The sequence below is a fragment of the Zingiber officinale genome, chromosome 10A (genome assembly GCF_018446385.1).
Source record: "Zingiber officinale cultivar Zhangliang chromosome 10A, Zo_v1.1, whole genome shotgun sequence".
Taxonomy (NCBI): domain Eukaryota; kingdom Viridiplantae; phylum Streptophyta; class Magnoliopsida; order Zingiberales; family Zingiberaceae; genus Zingiber; species Zingiber officinale.
The window spans coordinates 88606628-88628103 of NC_056004.1; the positions used below are offsets into that span (position 1 = coordinate 88606628).

Below are 21476 nucleotides of genomic sequence, written 5' to 3' on the forward strand. Positions count from 1 at the left end.
AAGGTTAGCATATAAACATTTACAACTCATCCAGAACAAAAATTTATCCAATAATGTAAACCTTATGAATCCTATAGAATCCTCAGCCACTTCTCGACCCTATGATGTTAGGCTACTAGAAAGAACAATGAAAACTATGAATTATGGTCAAGGACATTCACCTAGAACTAGAATAGTACCATATACCAATAATAATCCCCTTGTCAGAACCATAGGAAAACGTAGATCACTAGAAATGACTTTCTTTGGTAAAGATGTCATTTTACTTAATATAACTGAATGTGATCCCTAGTTATATGATACTTACTTAGAACAATGGATAGTATCCATAAAATGAGACTACCAGACTAAACATGAAATGGACATAGAAATTGGAGATGTTATGATCAGAGTAGGAGAAAATTACTTAGGCAATGTAGCCAGAGCAGCTTAGGAAGATTTTTAACTGCATTTTCCAGAAGAAGTCACGGATTGCCTCATAAGGCAATAATATACTTAATTTTTGTTATACCATACATAGACTTTTTATGGCCAAGGATGCCAATATTGGTTTGGACATTAGGCAAAAAGAAGTCATGCGAGACTTAGAACAACTCCAATTATTTAATTAGAATTATATTAAACCTTTCTGTAACGACTTTTTTAAAAGGACATTGTTATTGATGCCTCCAAGTAAGGGCGTGTAAATTATCTTGATCCTTAATAATTAACTAGGATTAGATAAGGAAATTAAACTAGAAAATATATGTTGTAATTAATACATGCTATAATAATAGTTGTAATTAATCATTAACTCTTTTATGGAATTAATAATCTAGATAGGAGTTTGTAATTAAAAGGGGGTGTAATTAAAAACTATTACGTCAAGGAAAATTATGACCGACCGAAATTTACCTTCTCTCTCGACCAAATTGCCCCAAAACTCTCACCGCTACTTTCACCATTTATTGTGTCCACATTGATCTCTAGAATTCAAAATTGATTATATATTCGGAAAGCTCGTGACCTAAGCTTTCTATTGGCAGTTTGGTATAAACATTTTGAAGTAATATTGCGACATTGAGAAGAGTCGTCTACCCCTATTTCGCATTAGAGCTAGTTGCCCGCGAACTTATTCACCATCGTTGGCCACCATGCAGCCTAGGATGGTAATTTTAAGGAATTTTTGAACTTGATTCCTGCCCAAAAATGAGAATTTGGAGGCTATTTAAGGGTGGGCAAATTTTTAGATTGATTTGTGTGATTTTGGTTCGATTTTGATATAAAAAATTGATACTTGTTGTATCTGTTGGATGTAGGTATGAATTTTGCATTTATTTGAGGTATCAAACAAATTTCCATATTTGTTTGGGAATTTTTTTAAAATTTCAACTTGTTTAATTGGAGTTTTTTGAATTTCTAGTGTATAATGTGATATTTAAATATTTTGGTGCATTAGAATTATAAATGCCAAGTTTTGAAATCTTAGTTCAAGTTTTGAAACTAATTTCATGTTATTAGGAAAAATAGTTTCTTGAATCTTAATTTAAACATTATTTGAAGCTGAAAAATAGTGTTTATCACTAATGTTTGGTTTAATATTATTGTTATTATTTACTTATTTGAACTAATTTGAGTTTTTCATTGTCATAGGCTTCATATACTTCAAATGAAAAAGACTATTACGATTGATAAGTTTTTTCAAAGGATGAAAACAAATGAACTAGATCCATCTATTCTTATAACTTCATTGACAAGATTAAATAACAATGATCTTCCATCTAAAAATTCTCCTAAAAGATGAAGAATCGAAAGAAGTGCTAAAGGGGGAGGGTGAATAGTACGTGCCACTTTTTCACTTTTTCACAAAACACGAGAGATAATGCAATAGAAAAGAAAATAAACAAACACAAAGCTAACACCACTTCTCTTTACTTGGTTTACAGCTTGGTGACTGCTAGTCTAAGGCTCCCACTTGTTGAGTACTTTCGTTGGGCAATTCACTAATAGCATGAAGATTACAGAAAGATATAAAATTCAAAGTATAATTAAATGAAAACAAGTATACCGACATTTAGAATAGAAGCTTGAGTGTAGTTATCGGAGTAGCGTTTGTGTTATAATAGCGTTTCAGAGCAGCTCGGAAGTTGTTTGATCATAGGAGAATTGTTGTTGAAGGCTGCTAGTAGAGACTACTTTTATAGGCTATTCTGGGTACTCGGATCCCTTCTAGGTGTCTCCACTGAGGCCTATCTAATCCACCTTCATCGCTAACTTATCCACTTCCAAGCGCTTGGACCACTCCCGACATTTAGACCGCTGACATCGCAACACATTGTCAAAGCTTTATCTTGGTTGAGTCTATTCCATCCCAGGCACCTGGATCATTTTTAGGCACCTAGATGCTAATATGTGCTGACCAATTAGAGACTGTCACCTCATCCTGTTGTGAGCCAAGGTGATCAGGGCATCTGGATCTCTCTTCTAGGAATCTAAATACCTTCTAGGTGCTTGGATAAGTACTTCCAAGCTTTTAACTTCTGCATCACAGAGTTAGCTGATGTGCGTAGATTATATACTCTTTTATGCATGTTTTTACGCACATTTACATACTTTGAGCATGCTTGATCTATGCACTTTTATACTTCCAGCTTTCCTTTTAGCATATTTACTCTTTTGGTTCGGAGATATGCTTTTTGTGCATTTTTTGTACACAGGAGTCGAAATTGGTGAAGATTATGCGTCCTCGGGCAAGCTTGGAAGGAATTGAAGGGAGAGAGCATCAGGCCGTGTACCACACACGGCCGTGTAGTTTTAACAGGAAGGGAAGAGGACACGGCCGTGTGAATCTCACACGGCCGTGTCTTGATTTGAAGAAATTAGAGCAGATGCCTTACATGGCCGTGTAGATCTACACGGTCGTGTGAGGTTCCACACGGCTGTGTGCACCTCAGTAGAGAGGAAAAGGTCCCGGCCGTGTGAGTCACACTGCCGTGTGACTCAACGGAGAAGGAGACATGAGGCAATGTGGATTCCGCATGGCCGTGTGACGAAGACACAGGCCGTGCCTCTCCAAAACACACCTGTCCTGAATTCTGGGAGATTCTAGACCGGTGGTAGAATGCCATAACTTTGGGCTCCATTGGAGTTTCGGGAGTTCTTGATGATTTCGAATCCGGAGCGAGGATTGGATCCGAAGACGAGGCTTCTTCGTAGATAAGTTTTCTCTTCCCCCCTTTTCTTGGTTTCTTGGATTGGGGATTTAAGAAATGTTTGTAATCTTTATTTCTTCGAGTATTCTTCCTCGATTCATGGAGTAGATCTTGTATTCTAGGATTAAGGGAGTATTTGTATGATGGATTGATGTAATCTCTTATGGATTTGTCAATTTCTTGTTTCAATGACATTGTCTTGCTTGTATCAATTAGATCTTGAATGATTAATGGTGATTTGTGCTTAATTCTCATTCTTGATTGATTGTTTGGATTTCTTGTGGACTTTGTAAAGATAAACTCTCACTCGATCATCCGAGGGATCCACGTGACAGGTGCAAGCCCGTGTAAGGACGTTTGAGAGATAATCTTGAAGAGGAAATAGGAATATTCAAGAGAGTAGGATGGATCTTGTGATTAGTTTCTTGTATCTTGATAGATTAATAAGTTGTGGGCTTCTATGTTGATATCCGAGGAAGGCATAGTAATAGGTGCGCTTCTGTGTAAGGACAACGTAGGTTCACGTCTAATTGATCATATTTAGATACATTTCTCAGTCCTTAGCCGGTTATCTATTGCAAGAGAGAACCGGTAACTTTCTACAAGTGTTTGGAAATTGAGGGATAAGAATTGGTGAACCATTTACATTCAAGAAATCTTACAAAGAAACCGAAACTCCTAGAATCTCCCTTTATCATAACCCAAAACACTAAACTATTGTTTGTTGATCTTTAATATTAGATTTGTTTACCTTCACTTTGCATTTGAAACAATTAGATAGTTGTTTAGCTAATTCACATTGAGACATTTCTAGTGCTTATTCCAGTCCCTGTGGATACGATAATCTTTTATATTACTTGCGACATTTCCGTACACTTGCGGAGCGTAACAAGTTTTTGGCGCCGTTGCCGGGGACTGCGCTATAACATTAGGAATTATCAATTGAGTTAGACTAAACATAACATTTGTTTTCCTTTCATATTGCATAGTTGTAACTAATCATTAGATTTCTGTTTTTACTTTCTTGTATAACTTTACTTCTTGTTAATTCTTTTTGTACAAATTCAATTCTGCATTTTTTATTCTTTTATTTTTCTCTTTTTCTGTTGAATTGTCATTTGCTATCTTGTTCTTGTGTATGCGAAGATCTAACTTTGCAGGGGAATTCTTTCCTTTTGACCCTGAGATTGACAGAACTTTCCATAAAAGAAGAATTCTGCAAAGGCAAATTGAAGAACAGAAACATTTGAACATGGCGAATAGACCACTCAAGGATTATGCAGCACCTTATGCAAGAGGTTTTCGATCTAGTATTTCAAGACCTTTAGTGGAAGCTAATAACTTTGAGATCAAACCCGCAATTATATCTATGGTGCAGCAGAACCAATTTGGTGGAGGACCTCATGAAGACCCCAATCAACACGTAGAGGTCTTTTATGAAATATGTGGTACCATGAAAATGAATGGAGTTCCTTCAGAAGCAGTTAGATTATTATTATTTGGGTTTTCTTTAAGAGATAGGGCAAAGCAATGGCTGAATTATTTGGCCCCTAATAGCATCACCACTTGGGAGCAGTGTGAGCAACAGTTTCTTGATAAATTCTATCCACCAAGCAAAACAGCTCATATGAGAAATTTAATTACAAGCTTCAAGCAAACTGACTCAGAATCTCTTTTTGAAGCATGGGATAGATATAATAGTATGCTCAGACAATGCCCACATCATGGGTTGGAAAGATGGTTAGTGTTGCACACTTTTTATAATGGTATCAACTATCATACCAAAGTGTCCCTTGATTCAGTTGCTGGAGGGGCACTTATGAATAAAAGTTTAGATGAAGCTGAAGAAATTATTGACAGTGTAGCACAAAATCATCATCAATGGGCAAATGAAAGAAGTGGTGGCTATTCTTCTGTAAACCCAACAATTAAAGCATCAGGGAAGTTTGATGTAGATGCAGTCACTCTTTTGTCTGCAAAATTGGATGCTCTTACAAAGAAATTTGAGAATATGGGGACTAGTGCTAATATGGTCAATGCTATTAGTACATCTTGTGAAGTATGTGGGAGTTCAGAGCACTCAAATGACTCATGTCCATTGGGAGCTATCACTGCACAAATCAATCAACTGGAACAATGTGATGCAATCATGAGTTACAATCGAAGGTAGAACAACCCATACTCAAATACTTATAACCCTGGATGGAGGAGCCATCCCAATTTTTCTTACAGAAATAATCAAGATCAAGGACCATCTATGGGGGCAAGACCAAATTTTCAAGCTGGGCAACAAAATTTTCAACATCTATCTTCTCAAGGCTTACCAAAGTCAAATATTGAAAAGATGCTTGAAGAAATTATCTCAAGTCAGAATGAAATGAAGCAAGATTTAGCAAAGCTCATTCAGAGAATGGATAATTCTGAAAAGCATCAAAAGATCCAGGATAGTCAAATTGCCCAACTAGCTTCCTCATCATCCAGAGCACCAGGACAACTTCCAGGAAAACCTGATGTGAATCCTATGGAGCATTGCAATAGAATTGAGCTTAGGAGCGGATGGACCTTGGGAGACTCCCAAGTGACTGCTCCAAAAGGGATACAAAAAGAAGAAGAGCTCTCTCCTCTTATACCAAATCAGATTCAAGCTAATGAGGAGAGTACCATTGAGGTTGAAGAGACTCTTCCACTGAACCATCAGAGCAAAGCTGTCCCTTTTCCTCAGAGACTTACAATGCTCAAGAAAGATGAAGAGTTTGGCAAGTTTTTAGAAAAAGTTAAGGAAATTTGTGTAGAAGTACATCTTATTGATGCTATTCTTCAAATGCCTAGATTTGCCAAATTCCTGAAGGATCTCATGTCAAACAAGAGAAGAAGAGGAGAGGTTGAGACCATTGCGCTTAGTGAGGAATGTAGTGCTATTTTGGAGAAGAACACTTCCCCAAAACTAAAGGACCCAGGGAGCTTTTATATTCCTTGCAACATAGGAAAAGAATTTTTTGAAAATTTTTTTTGTGATTTGGGGGCAAGTGTTAGCCTCATTCCCTATTCAATTTGTAATAAATTAGGTCTCAAAAACATTAAACTTATTACTATGGCACTTCAACTTGCCGATCATTCCTGCAGGTACTCTTTGGGTATTATAGAAGATGTGCCAGTAGAGGTGGATGGGAATGTTATTCCCACAGATTTTGTCGTGTTGGATATGGAAGAGGACCCCAGGATTCCTATCATATTAGGAAGACCTTTCCTTGCTACAGCTGGAGCTATAATTGATGTCAAAAATCATAAGCTTTCTTTGGTAATTGGTAAGGAAAGGTTGGAATATGATTTATCTAATATCTCTAACCATGTCTCATCTCTTTTAAATGCTTGTAGCAGGACAAGCATTTATAAACTTGAGGAATGGAATTTCCATCCTCATGGAAGACCACCAAACGAAGGAGACAATGTGGTGGAAGATGTTGGGAGAATATCTTCCAACAAAAATGAAAAGTATATCTATCCTCCAAGGGCGAGGAAAAGAAGTGAATGATCAAGTTTGGTCGAGCTAAAGACCTTAAACAAGCGCTTCTTGGGAGGCAACCCAAGGGTTCTTTTAGTTAGTTTTGATTTGTATTTTAATTTCTTTTAGTTTGATGCATTCTTTTGATTTTGTTTTCAGGTTAGGTGCAAAACAGAACCCGGCCGTGTGCTATACACGGCCAGGCAAAGGTTGCAGAGAAGGGAAGTGCTTGGGCCGTGTCATCCAGACACGGCCGTGTAGGATCTCCCGAGGAGAAAAAGGTCTAGGCCGTGTCTCAAACACGACCGTGTAAAGAATCCCGAGGAGAAAAAGGTCTAGGTCGTGTCCCAAACACGGCCGTGCAAAGAATTCCGAGAAGAAAGATGGAGAGGCCGTGTCCCAGACACGGCCGTGCGAAGAATCCAGGGAAGGAAGAGGGGGAGGCCGTGTGGATCTGCACGGCCCGTGTAGGAGAGTTATTAAAGTCTTCTTTCTACCTTACACGGCCAGATCTTGGCCGTGTTCCGCACACCCCCAACTCTCCAAAACATCTCTTTCTCTCCCAATCTCTTAAAAACTCCTCTCTAATCTCTCAAGATCTCTTAGATCCGGATTCTCCTCCTCTCTAAGACTTGGACTTTTTGTTCTCCTAACCTAAGATCTTTGCTCTTTGAAGTTTCGTTCTTTGAGTTCCTTTTTTCCAACCCTAGATAATTCTTCCCCTATCTAAACTCATCAAGATGTCCAACATTTTGAAGAAACTTCGCAAAGGAGGTGGTGGATCCAGTGGAGACAAAGAGAAGGAGCCATCAAGGGACAAAGGAAAACAACCAGTGAAGGGCAAAGGCAAAAGGACTTCACGCAACGAAGGTAATGACAATGAATTCAATATTGTGTTTAGAAATGATGATCAAGTAACTAGATTTGCAATTCTTGTCAATAGAAAGATAGTGTGTACTAGATATATGGACCCAACTGTTCTTGATATGCTTGGAATTAGGAAAGATGTAGATTTGATGATTGGGTTTTTGGATTGGAGTGATATTATGTACACACATTTGCCTACATATCCTCGTCTTGTTTTGGAATTTTTAAGTTCATTGGATGTCCATTTTACTAATGAAGATGATTATTTTGAAAAAAATCTCATTTAGACTAATGAATCAAGAATTTCTATGGGCATTTAGTAACTTTAATTCTTGTTTTGGATTAACCACCAGTAGCCCTCATAGGTTTGATCCAAGGTTTAATTGGAATCATTTTTGGAATGCAATAACTGGGTTAGATCAACTTTATGAGCCTTCAAGAGCTAAGGCCTCCCATATGCAAAACCCCATCTTTAGGTATCTACATAGAGTCATGAGTAAAACTATTTTTGGTAGGGGAGAGAGTGATGGGGTGGTTAAAAAGATAGAGCTTTATGCTTTATGGGCTATGCTTTATAAGGTTGAATTTGATTCTAGTTTTCATTTTGTTCAAACCTTATTAAGATCTGCTAGGGCATCATCGGGATCAATTGTTTTTGGTGGTTTGATTACCCGAATAGATTATAATTTAAATCTTGATGTTGATGGGTTGGAAATAATTCATGGTAATGACATGATTGACATTGATGCATGTCTTGCTATGAAAATGATTGTTCGGGATGAGAATGGTTTCGCGTTTCCTAGGAGGAGTGGTTCTCCTTTACCCCTTCCTTTTCCTGAACGAACTACTATTCATAACCCGGCTAATTGGGTAATTTCTGAGTTAGATTTTGAGGATAACCCTTCTATACCTGGAGACACTGAGCCACATCATGAGCCCTCGTCATCTGGACACCCGCAGCCTTCTAGTTTTATGGAGCCTGCTAGACATTCTTTTGCATATGGCACGGGATCTTCTAGGTTTGATTTTTCAGATTTTCGTACGTCTCTAGAATCACTTCATGAGAAGTAAGATGCCCAACGAAAAATGTTGGAGGGGCGCTTCTCTTTATCTGATGATCAGTTTAGGGAGGTACAAAATCATTTTCAGTTTACGAGGAATTTTCAAGGTCAAGTGGCTGAGTTTGTGCAGGATTATGATACTGATCAGGCTAGGATGAGAGATTTTATGCAGAGCATGATGCTTACTAGCCAACAAGTAGATGCTTTATATGAGTATCATAGATCCTTGGGTGAGATTCCAGGTTTTCCTATTGGCCAACCACGTCGTAGACCTCCTTTCCCTCGTCCACCTCCACCTCCTCCACCATATTGATTTCATCGGGACGATGAAAAGTTTAAGTCTGGGGGGTGTCATGTACTGTTTAGTTTGGTTTTCAGTTTTTAGTTTTTGTTAGTTTTTCATGTTGGTTCTTATTTTCATTGCTTGTTGCTTTATTTTGCTTGTTTTTGAAATAATCATGGCAAAAAAATTTTTTTGAGAACATCAAATCTTCACTTATATGCTTTCTTGGATTCAAGTGAAATGTTAGCACGATTATTGTCTTGATTCATGATGTTCGAATGATGCTAGTAGTAAACTTTTTGTAGTTCTTTTTTCTATCTTGGGAAGCATTAATAAGCTAAAAATCTTATGGTGATGAGTTTTAGTTTTGGTTCAACCTTAAGGATTTTATCTTCACTACACTTGTGCTTGATGCTTGAATAGTTGATGTCATTGAAATAGTCATGATTCATCTTGTTTGCTTAGTACTTGGTTTCCATGGTGATTTCTCAACTTTCATTTTGGTTACTGGATGAGGCTCAAATCATTAAAGCTCATTTGGAAAAATCAAAATATCCCAACATGTGTGCTAAAAGTACATTTGTGAATAAGTTTTGCACAATGCAAACACTTATAAAAAAAAAAAAAAAAGGGATATAAAAAACAGTTGTCATGAGTGGAATCTAGCAAGTCACCCCTTTGAGACCGAGTTAGGTTACTGGGGAAATGACTGCTTAGGTTCCCTTGAGATTGAGCACACCTTTGAGACCTTGGGTTAGTTGAGAAATATGAACCAAGTGAATGGTGAGTAAGTGCCTATCACTGGTTACTTGTCTTTCACTGGAAACACTAGGAATTCAAATTTGATGACGACTTGATTAGGACATGGATTGAAACTTGAAGGGTGTTGAGTTACTTTTACACTGTGCACAAGATTCTTATGTTTAAACCATACTTTACTTGTTTCCATGATCACGCTTGTTAATGAAACTTTTTGATAGAGTTAGGAAAGTGCACAAGGTTTTATGAATGTGTTGTAGAACATATGAATTTAGACTGCAGCATTTTGCTTGAGGACAAGCAAAGGTTTAAGTCTGGGGGTGTGATGTGCGTAGATTATATACTCTTTTATGCATGTTTTTACGCACATTTACATACTTTGAGCATGCTTGATCTATGCACTTTTATACTTCCAACTTTCCTTTTAGCATATTTACTCTTTTGGTTCGGAGATATGCTTTTTGTGCATTTTCTGTACACAGGAGTCGAAATAGGTGAAGATTATGTTGGTTGCTACTCGGAAAACCTATAGGTTCCACTGTACAAAATTTTGTACAAAGGTCTGAACCTTTTTCCTAGCTACCATGTGTTCTTTTAAATTAAATTTTGGATCGCCTGCGGAACTTAACACGTTTGATCCAAAACTTAATCTATTTGTTCTTTTAGGTTTTGACTTGGATCTCCTGCGGAACTTAACACGTTCAACCCAAGTCTCCTTAAGTTATTAATTCCATTAAATATTAATTTCCATAATTGGTTCCCAGTACTGACGTGGCGAGGCACATGACCTTCTTGGATATGGGAGCAACCACCACCGACTAGACAAAACCTTTTATAGAAATCTAATATTTAATTTCCTAAAATAACTTTAGGTTTACCAAAAAGAACAATCAAATCACAAGGAAAAGAAAAAACAAAAGAACACAACATCGAAAAACATATTCGAAATTCTAGAACGTAAGCCTCTTGTATTTGGTATTATTTCCATAAATAACTAGTATGATGCGGAAAGGAAAAATTACTAGTTATACCTTGTAGAAAAACCTCTTGATCTTCTACCGTATTCCTCTTCTAACCTCGGACTTTGTGTGGGCAACGATCTACCGAGATGAGAAACCACCAACCACCTTCTTCTCCTCCAAGCAAGGTTCGGCCACAAAGGAAAACTTCACCAAGGAGAAAAACCAAAATACTAACCAAGCTCCAAGAGATGCTAGCTTTCTCTCCTTCTTCTTCTTCTTCTTCTCCGAGTAGTATCCGGCCACCACAAGAGCTCCAAGGGAGAGGGAGAGGTTCGGCCACAACAAGAGGAAGAGAAGGAGATGATGGCCGGCCACACCAAGGAACAAAAGAGGGAGAGAAATAATAAGGGTTGTATCTCATGAAGGCACCCTCACCCCTTCTTTTATATTCCTTGGCCTAGGCAAATTAGGAAATTTAATTATAATAAAATTTCCTCAATTTCCTTGACATGATTTAATTGAGAAAAATAAAATAATATTTCCCCAATTACAATCTCATGGCCGGCCACATCATTGGAGAACAAATTGGACAAGTTTTAATCAACAATTAAAACCTCCTAATTTGTTTCCGGAAATTTTAAAAAAAATAAAATTTCTCTTTAAAATCTCTTCATGGTTGATAAAAGGAAATTTCTATAATTTTAATTTTACCAATATGTGAATAATTTTTAAAGAGAAAATAAAACATCTCTCCAATCTACAAATAAGGAAAGAGATCTAATCTCTTTCTTTAATCTTTTGTAGATCTTTTACAAGAGAGATATTTTAATTTTAATTCTCTTTAAATTATATCTTCCACATAATAATAAAAATTAAAATTAAAATTAAATTTCTTTTTTAATTTAATTCGGCCAGCCCTACTAGCTTGGGTTCAAGCTAGGGCCGGCCACCCAATTTTATACCTAGGCCGGCCCTAGCTTGGTTCCCAAGCTAGCTTGGCCGACCCCCATTGGGTGGGTATAGAAGGTGGGTATAGGTGGGTATAGAATTCTATAAATAAGAGGCTACGATAGGGACCGAGAGGAGGAATTAGTTTTGGTCTCCTGATAAAATTAAGCATCCCGTGTTCGCCCCGAACACACAACTTAATTTTATCAATGATAATTCATTCCACTAGAGAACTATCATTGAACTACCGCACCAATCCCAAATTACATTTTTGGGCTCCTTCTTATTATGAGTGTGTTAGTCTCCTTGTATTTAAAATATCGAATGTCCATTAATTAAGTGAGTTACTGACAACTCATTTAATTAATATCTAAGTCCAAGAGTAGTACCACTCAACCTTATTGTCATGTCGGACTAAATCCACCTGCAGGGTTTAACATGACAATCTTTATGAGCTCCTCTTGGGGACATTATCAACCTAGTATCTCTAGGACACAGTTTCCTTCTATAATCAACAACACACACTATAAGTGATATCATTTCCCAACTTATCGGGTTTATTGATTCATCGAACTAAATCTCACCCATTGATAAATTAAAGAAATAAATATCAAATATATATGCTTGTTATTATATTATGATTAAGAGCACACACTTCCATAATAACTGAGGTCTTTGTTCCTTTATAAAGTCAGTATAAAAGAAACGACCTCAAATGGTCCTACTCAATACACTCTAAGTGTACTAGTGTAATTATATAGTCAAGATAAACTAATACCTAATTACACTACGACCTTCTAATGGTTTGTTCCTTTCCATTTTGGTCGTGAGCTACTGTTTATAATTCATAAGGTACTGATAACATCATCTTCTGCATGTGACACCACATACTATGTTATCTACAATATAAATTAAATGAACAACTACAAACAAATGTAGACAATTTGACCAAATGTGATTCTTTATTCATAATGAATGTTTACAAAGCTTAGACTTTCAGTATACACTCCAACAATCTCCCACTTATACTAATGACTAAGCTGCCATATCTTCTACCATACATCTGATTCCCATTCCCTCCACATGCCGATCGAAAGCTTTCGCCGGAAGGGCCTTAGTGAAAGGATCTGCCAGGTTATCCGCTGATGCAATCTTGGCGATGACAACTTCTCCTCGTTTCACGATATCTCGTATCAGGTGGTACTTGCGCTCTATATGTTTACTTGCCTTATGAGCTCGTGGTTCCTTCAAGTTTGCAACTGCACCGCTATTATCACAATAAATTGTGATGATTTTGGGCAAACCAGGAATCACATCTAAGTCCATTAGAAAGTTCCTGAGCCATACTGCTTCTTTAGCTGCCTCAGAGGCTGCTACATACTCAGCTTCCATGGTTGAGTCCGAAACGCATTTCTGCTTAACACTCCTCCATGAAATGGCTCCACCTCCTAAAGTAAACACATAGCCTGATGTAGACTTACTGTTATCCCTATCTGATTGGAAATCTGAATCCGTGTAACCCATAGGGAGCAGATCGTCTGCTTGGTAGACTAGCATATAATCTCTAGTCCTTCTCAGGTACTTTAATATATGCTTTACCGCAGTCCAATGTCCTTGTCCAGGGTTACTCTGATATCTGCTGACCATGCCCACGGCAAAACAGATATCAGGTTTCGTACATAGCATTGCATACATTAGGCTTCCTACAGCCGAAGCATAAGGAACTGCTTTGATGTCCTCTATCTCTTTTGATGTCTTCGGAGACATCTCTTTAGATAGAGCTACTCCATGTCTAAAAGGTAAGAAACCTTTCTTGGAATCCTGCATGCTAAAACGAGCAAGAATTGTATCTATATATGAAGCTTGGGACAGACACAACATTCTTTTCTTTCGATCCCTTATAACTTTGATCCCAAGAATGCGTGCACAATCTCCTAAGTCCTTCATATCAAATTGCTTGGACAACCATACCCTTACGTCTGATAATACCTTGACATTGTTGCCAATTAACAAAATATCATCTACGTATAGTACAAGAAATACCACCACGTTTCCGTTACACTTCTTATATACACAAGACTCATCCGGACTTTGAATAAATCCATATGATTGGATTACTTCATTAAACCAAATGTTCCAAGACCTTGAAGCTTGCTTCAGTCCATAAATGGACCGATTGAGCTTACACACTAGATGCTCTTTGCCTTTTTCAATGAACCCTTCTGGTTGCTTCATATGGATGTTCTCTTCAAGACTTCCATTAAGGAAAGCTGTCTTGACATCCATTTGTCAAATCTCATAATCCATATGAGCAGCAATGGATAAGAGAATTCGGATAGACTTAAGCATGGCTACTGGCGAAAAAGTTTCCTCATAATCGATTCCCTCTTTCTGAGTGTACCCTTTCGCAACAAGCCTAGCTTTGAAGGTTTCTACCTTCCCATCTGTCCCTCTTTTCCTTTTGTAGATCCACTTGCATCCAACGGCTTTTACACCATCAGGTTATTCTACAAGCTCCCAGACCTTATTAGAGTACATAGACTCTATTTCAGAATTCATCGCCTTTTGCCAAAGTACTGCATCTATATCTTGGAGTGCTTCGTCATATGTTCGGGGATCAGGTTCATGTTTACCCGGGATCAAGTCTGAAGACTGTCCCAAAAACATGAATCTCTCAGGCTGCCTTACAACCCTCCCACTACGACGAGGCACTGACTGTGGTTATGTATCATGTGTGATACGTGTTGCAGTCTCTTGTGGTACTACATCTTGTACTGTTGGTACTAAAGTAGACGTGTCCTCTCTTAGTTCTTCTAAAACAACTTTGCTACTGGGCTTGTGATCCATTATATAGTCTTCTTCTAAAAACTGGGCATTGGTGCTAACAATGACCTTCTGGTCTTTAGGACTATAAAATAAACCACCTTTCGTTCCTTTGGGATATCCTACAAACACGCGAACTTCTGTACGGGATTCTAACTTATCAGCATCTGGTTTCAGCACATGTTCTAGACTACCCCAAATTCGAATATGTCTTAGACTAGGTTTTCGCCCATTCCACAATTCTATGGGAGTAGAAGAAACTGATTTAGAAGGTACTAAGTTCAGAACGTATACTGCTGTTTCTAGAGCATATCCCCAAAATGAATTTGGTAATTCTGAATAACTCATCATCGATCTAACCATCTCCATAAGAGTCCTATTCCTTCGTTCTGCTACACCATTCTGTTGGGGTGTACCAGGTGCAGACAACTGGGATTGAATCCCTAAACTCTCCTAAGAGGTATTCGCCACCACGATCAGACCGTAGTGTCTTGATACTTTTACCTAGTCGTTTCTCCACATCAGCCTTGTAATATTTGAACTTATCAAAGCACTCGGACTTGCGGCGCATTAGGTAAATGTATCCGTATCTTGAATAATCGTCTATAAAAGAGACAAAGTATTCAAAACCTCCTCTTGCCTGGACAGACATAGGACCACACAAATCAGAGTGAACCAATTCTAACACTTCTTTGGCTCTATACCCCTTGGCCTTGAACGGCCTTTTGGTCATTTTACCTTCTAAGCATGATTCACAAGTTGGAAAATTTTCCAACTCTAATGAACTCAAAAGTCCATCGGCTATAAGCCTCTGAATCCGACTTAAGTTAATATGACCAAGCCTTAGATGCCAAAGATATGCTTGGTTCATTTCCGAAGGTTTTTTTCTCTTATTAGAATTAGAAGATGAGTTATAAATTTCCATGTTTTACTTTGTGGAAGAAATTGGATTTAAAGTATACAAATTGCCAACTAATGCACCAGAACAGATAATCACTTTATTTCTTTTAATAACTACATCGTTACTAAAGGAAACTGAATATCCATCTAAAAACAGTTTAGAAACTGAAATTAAATTCTTTCTAAACCTGGGTACATAAAGACAATTTCTTAAAATCAAATTTCTATTTCAACTAAAAGATAAGTAGACGTCTCCCACTACAAATGCCACCTTAGTAGCATTGCCCATGTAGTGTAATCTCTCCTTCAGATAGTTGTCGGGTTTCACCCCGCAGAATTGCAGACATGATCAATGTGATCTCAGGTCCTGGTAGATAACACCGCTAAACATGTTTCAACAACTAGAGTATGAGATATACCTTTGTTTTGGTTCTTACTAGGACATCCGCCTTCCAATGTCCTGCCGGCTGCCCTTTGGCTTCTTCACTCCAACTTTAAATCGTACACTGAGATTTATTCACTTTCTTTGCAAGCCACTTGTTTCTTCTTCTTCTTTCCTTCGGTTTAGAAGTAGAACCATTTTCAAAAAGTGAATTTGAGAATTGTGACGAAATAATCCTTCTAGTTACGTCAGTAGTTCCCCTAATGAATAAATCCTTTTATTCATATTATAGTTCAAAGTGAACCGCTCAAAACTTCTAGGTAGTGTTTGGAGGATCATATCGATCCGGGTTTCCCATCAATTTCTCCTCCAAGGATCATCTCGTTCGGATAAGCCATCATCTTTAGGATATGATCCCTCACAGTAGTACATGGTGGCTGTCATTATCTTTCTCATGGCTTCTTGTCTAGAAGCCCTATCCTCGATGACCAAAGAGTTCCTTGAGATTGTTCATAATATCATAAGTCGTTGGTAAATCTTGATGTCGATGTTGCAATACATTTGACATTGAAGCCAAAATGTAACACCGCACCATCTCATCCGCCTTTACCCATCTCTTATGATATTCAATCTCCTCTTGGGTAGATTCACCAAGGTGCATCAGACAAGGTTCATCAAGATAAATTTATAGCTTTCGCAGTAACAATATCCGTGTTCCTTTTCCAATCTATGTAATTAGGTCCAGAAAGTCTATTTTGAAGTATGATGGACAGTGGGTTGAAAGTCATCCTAAGAATCACAAATAACTTTTGGTCAGAACTCTAAATTTAGAATAATATTGATTCCTCAAACAATACTATTTTAAATTAACCAACACCTCAAAACACCGTGAATTTTGTATGCCACGTTAGTGTGGACGTATACAAATTCAACATTTGTAAAAGGAGGGGTTTAACCCATTAATTTTATTATCTTGTCAACCTAACTTTTTGACAAATAAAATTAATAGTTGGTATTTGGTCACACAAATAATAGCAGTGACTCCGATGGGGAGGATACTATTAGATGTGTCTAAGTGTATACCATTACTTGACACTAAGTCCATTAATAAGATTATGCCCCTTCCGTTGGGGAAGATCACACGCTCTTAATTAACTTCCTATAGTCATCCAAAATGGAATTCTGTTCTAGTGATCCGCAAACAAGCTCATCCGTTATGGAGGAAGGCACTCAGAGCCAACGCGCAAGCTTGTTTGCATCACTTACAAACCAGTAATGGAGACCATGGGATTTATTTAAAATCCCTCTCCCACTTAGTTATTTATAAATGAGGAATTTTAACTATGCTAGCCTACTCAACTTGTAAACTAACATGCACACACAGCACAATATAAAAGCAATAAATAGAAAATCTAATTTCAACTATTATGGCTTTTATCTCTAGTTGTCCTCCGTGTGTTGTCATCCCAAGCTGCTGCCAAATTTGGCCACCGCCACCGAATCTAGCTGTCGCATCCATCTTGCTTCTAGTTCCGATGCGTCTCTAGTCCTTAGAAGGTTCCACGCTTTGCAAGATTCGATCCGCGACATAAATAGAATTTTACATTTTTGATCCTATATTCCATAAAAGGAACGTACATGTATCTAGATCAAAAATAAAATCCTAATAAAACTAAATACAGCTCCTGCTGTATTTTAATACAATCATGCACACACAAATAAATGCCCTTGACATGTCCAAGGGTCCAATCACACACATAATAACTAAAAGCCATAATAGTTGGATCCTGCATCCACAAAGTTAGCACATCCTACTATTATCCTGCCTAAATTATGTATGACATGTGCATAATTAAACTAAATACCAAATACACAGAGGCAAAACCCTAGCTCTGATACCAATTGTTGGTTGCTACTCGGAAAACCTATAGGTTCCGCTGTACAAAATTTTGTACAAAGGTCTGAACCTTTTTTCCTAGCTACCATGTGTTCTTTTAAATTAAATTTTGGATCGCCTGCGGAACTTAACACGTTTGATCCAAAACTTAATCTATTTGTTCTTTTAGGTTTTGACTTGGATCTCCTGCGGAACTTAACACGTTCAACCCAAGTCTCCTTAAGTTATTAATTCCATTAAATATTAATTTCCATAATTGGTTCCCAGTACTGACGTGGCGAGGCACATGACCTTCTTGGATATGGGAGCAACCACCACCGACTAGACAAAACCTTTTATAGAAATCTAATATTTAATTTCCTAAAATAACTTTAGGTTTACCAAAAGGAACAATCAAATCACAAGGAAAAGAAAAAACAAAAGAACACAACATCGAAAAACATATTTGAAATTCTAGAACGTAAGCCTCTTGTATTTGGTATTATTTCCATAAATAACTAGTATGATGTGGAAAGGAAAAATTACTAGTTATATCTTGTAGAAAAACCTCTTGATCTTCTACCGTATTCCTCTTCTAACCTCGGACGTTGTGTGGGCAACGATCTACCGAGATGAGAAACCACCAACCACCTTCTTCTCCTCCAAGCAAGGTTCGGCCACAAAGGAAAACTTCACCAAGGAGAAAAACCAAAATACTAACCAAGCTCCAAGAGATGCTAGCTTTCTCTCCTTCTTCTTCTTCTTCTCCGAGTAGTATCCGGCCACCACAAGAGCTCCAAGGGAGAGGGAGAGGTTCGGCCACCACAAGAGGAAGAGAAGGAGATGATGGCCGGCCACACCAAGGAACAAAAGAGGGAGAGAAATAATAAGGGTTGTATCTCATGAAGGCACCCTCACCCATTCTTTTATATTCCTTGGCCTAGGCAAATTAGGAAATTTAATTACAATAAAATTTCCTCAATTTCCTTGACATGATTTAATTGAGAAAAATAAAATAAAATTTCCCCAATTACAATCTCATGGCCGGCCACATCATTGGAGAACAAATTGGACAAGTTTTAATCAACAATTAAAACTTCCTAATTTGTTTCCGGAAATTTAAAAAAAAATAAAATTTCTCTTTAAAATCTCTTCATGGTTGATAAAAGGAAATTTCTATAATTTTAATTTTACCAATATGTGAATAATTTTTAAAGAGAAAATAAAACATCTCTCCAATCTACAAATAAGGAAAGAGATCTAATCTCTTTCTTTAATCTTTTGTAGATCTTTTACAAGAGAGATATTTTAATTTTAATTCTCTTTAAATTATATCTTCCACATAATAATAAAAATTAAAATTAAATTTCTTTTTTATTTAATTTGCCGGCCCTACTAGCTTGGGTTCAAGCTAGGGTCGGCCACCTTAGGCCCCTATTGGGTGGGTATAGAAGGTGGGTATAGGTGGGTATAGAATTCTATAAATAAGAGGCTACGATAGGGACCGAGAGGAGGAATTAGTTTTGGTCTCCTGATAAAATTAAGCATCCCGTGTTCGCCCCGAACACAACTTAATTTTATCAATGATAATTCATTCCACTAGAGAACTATCATTGAACTACCGCACCAATCCCAAATTACATTTTTGGGCTCCTTCTTATTATGAGTGTGTTAGTCTCCCTGTATTTAAGATATCGAATGTCCATTAATTAAGTGAGTTACTGACAACTCATTTAATTAATATCTAAGTCCAAGAGTAGTACCACTCAACCTTATTGTCATGTCGGACTAAATCCACCTGCAGGGTTTAACATGACAATCTTTATGAGCTCCTCTTGGGGACATTATCAACCTAGTATCTCTAGGACACAGTTTCCTTCTATAATCAACAACACACACTATAAGTGATATCATTTCCCAACTTATCGGGTTTATTGATTCATCGAACTAAATCTCACCCATTGATAAATTAAAGAAATAAATATCAAATATATATGCTTGTTATTATATTATGATTAAGAGCACACACTTCCATAATAACTGAGGTCTTTGTTCCTTTATAAAGTCAGTATAAAAGAAACGACCTCAAATGGTCCTACTCAATACACTCTAAGTGTACTAGTGTAATTATATAGTCAAGATAAACTAATACCTAATTACACTACGACCTTCTAATGGTTTGTTCCTTTCCATTTTGGTCGTGAGCTACTGTTTATAATTCATAAGGTACTGATAACATCATCTTCTGCATGTGACACCACATACTATGTTATCTACAATATAAATTAAATGAACAACTACAAACAAATGTAGACAATTTGACCAAATGTGATTCTTTATTCATAATGAATGTTTACAAAGCTAGACTTTCAGTATACACTCCAACAGATTATGCGTCCTCAGGCAAGCTTGGAAGGAATTGAAGGGAGAGAGCATCAGGCCGTGTACCACACATGGCCGTGTAGTTTTAATAGGAAGGGAAGAGGACACGGCCGTGTGAATCTCACACGGCCGTGTCTTGATTTGAAGAAATTAGAGCAGATGCCTTACATGGCCGTGTAGATCTACACGGCCGTGTGAGGTTTCCAGAGGCGAAGCAGGTGGTGGCCTTGTGCACCACACGGCCGTGTAGCATTTCCAGAGAACAGAAGGGTCCTGGCCGTGTGAATCACACGGCCGTGCAGCTTGGACATGGCCGTGTGAATCTCACACGGCCGTGTCATGGGGCCGTGTGGCGCCCGATTTCCTCCTCTATTTAAACCCTCCTTCATGAATTGAAAGGGGATCTCTCCCCCTTTGGGAGAAGGCAAGATTTGGTGGTATCCTCCCATTCTTGGGAGGATTTTTGGGCGATTCGAGGGGAGTTCTTGACAATTTCGACTCCGGAGCGAGGATTGCATCCGAAGACGAGGCTTCTTCGTAGATAAGTTTTCTCTTCCCCCCTTTTCTTGGTTTCTTGGATTGGGGATTTAAGAAATGCTTGTAATCTTTATTTCTTCGGGTATTCTTCCTCGATTCATGGAGTAGATCTTGTATTCTAGGATTAAGGGAGTATTTGTATGATGGATTGATGTAATCTCTTATGGATTTGCCAATTTCTTGTTTCAATGACATTGTCTTGCTTGTATCAATTAGATCTTGAATGATTAATGGTGATTTGTGCTTAATTCTCATTCTTGATTGATTGTTTGGATTTCTTGTGGACTTTGTAAAGATAAACTCTCACTCGATCATTCGAGGGATCCACGTGACAGGTGCAAGCCCGTGTAAGGACGTTTGAGAGATAATCTTGAAGAGGAAACTGGAATATTCAAGAGAGTAGGATGGATCTTGTGATTAGTTTCTTGTATCTTGATAGATTAATAAGTTGTGGGCTTCTATGTTGATATCCGAGGAAGGCATAGTAATAGGTGCGCTTCTGTGTAAGGACAACGTAGGTTCACGTCTAATTGATCATATTTAGATATATTTCTCAGTCCTTAGCCGGTTATCTATTGCAAGAGAGAACCGGTAACTTTCTACAAGTGTTTGGAAATTGAGGGATAAGAATTGGTGAACCATTTACATTCAAGAAATCTTACAAAGAAACCGAAACTCCTAGAATCTCCCTTTATCATAACCCAAAACACTAAACTCTTGTTTGTTGATCTTTAATATTAGATTTGTTTACCTTCACTTTGCATTTGAAACAATTGGATAGTTGTTTAGCTAATTCGCATTGAGACATTTCAAGTGCTTATTCCAGTCCCTGTGGATACGATAATCTTTTATATTACTTGCGACATTTCCGTACACTTGGGAGCGTAACATTAGCACAAAAGATAAATAATATGGAAATAAAATATTTGACTATCTTTGAGATGTTCGATCATGATTTTTGAATTTCATTGAAACCCTAGGTCAGATTGACTCCTATTGTTCC

General features: G+C 37.6%; 1 non-coding gene across 1 annotated transcript; it reads right to left on the minus strand.

Annotated features, from left to right (window-relative positions):
* Positions 1-4816: 4816 nt before the first annotated feature.
* On the minus strand, positions 4817-4922 carry LOC122028354. Its single transcript, XR_006124751.1, has one exon. It is a non-coding gene; the product is annotated as a small nucleolar RNA R71 (small nucleolar RNA).
* Between the last annotated feature and the right edge of the window lie 16554 nt (positions 4923-21476).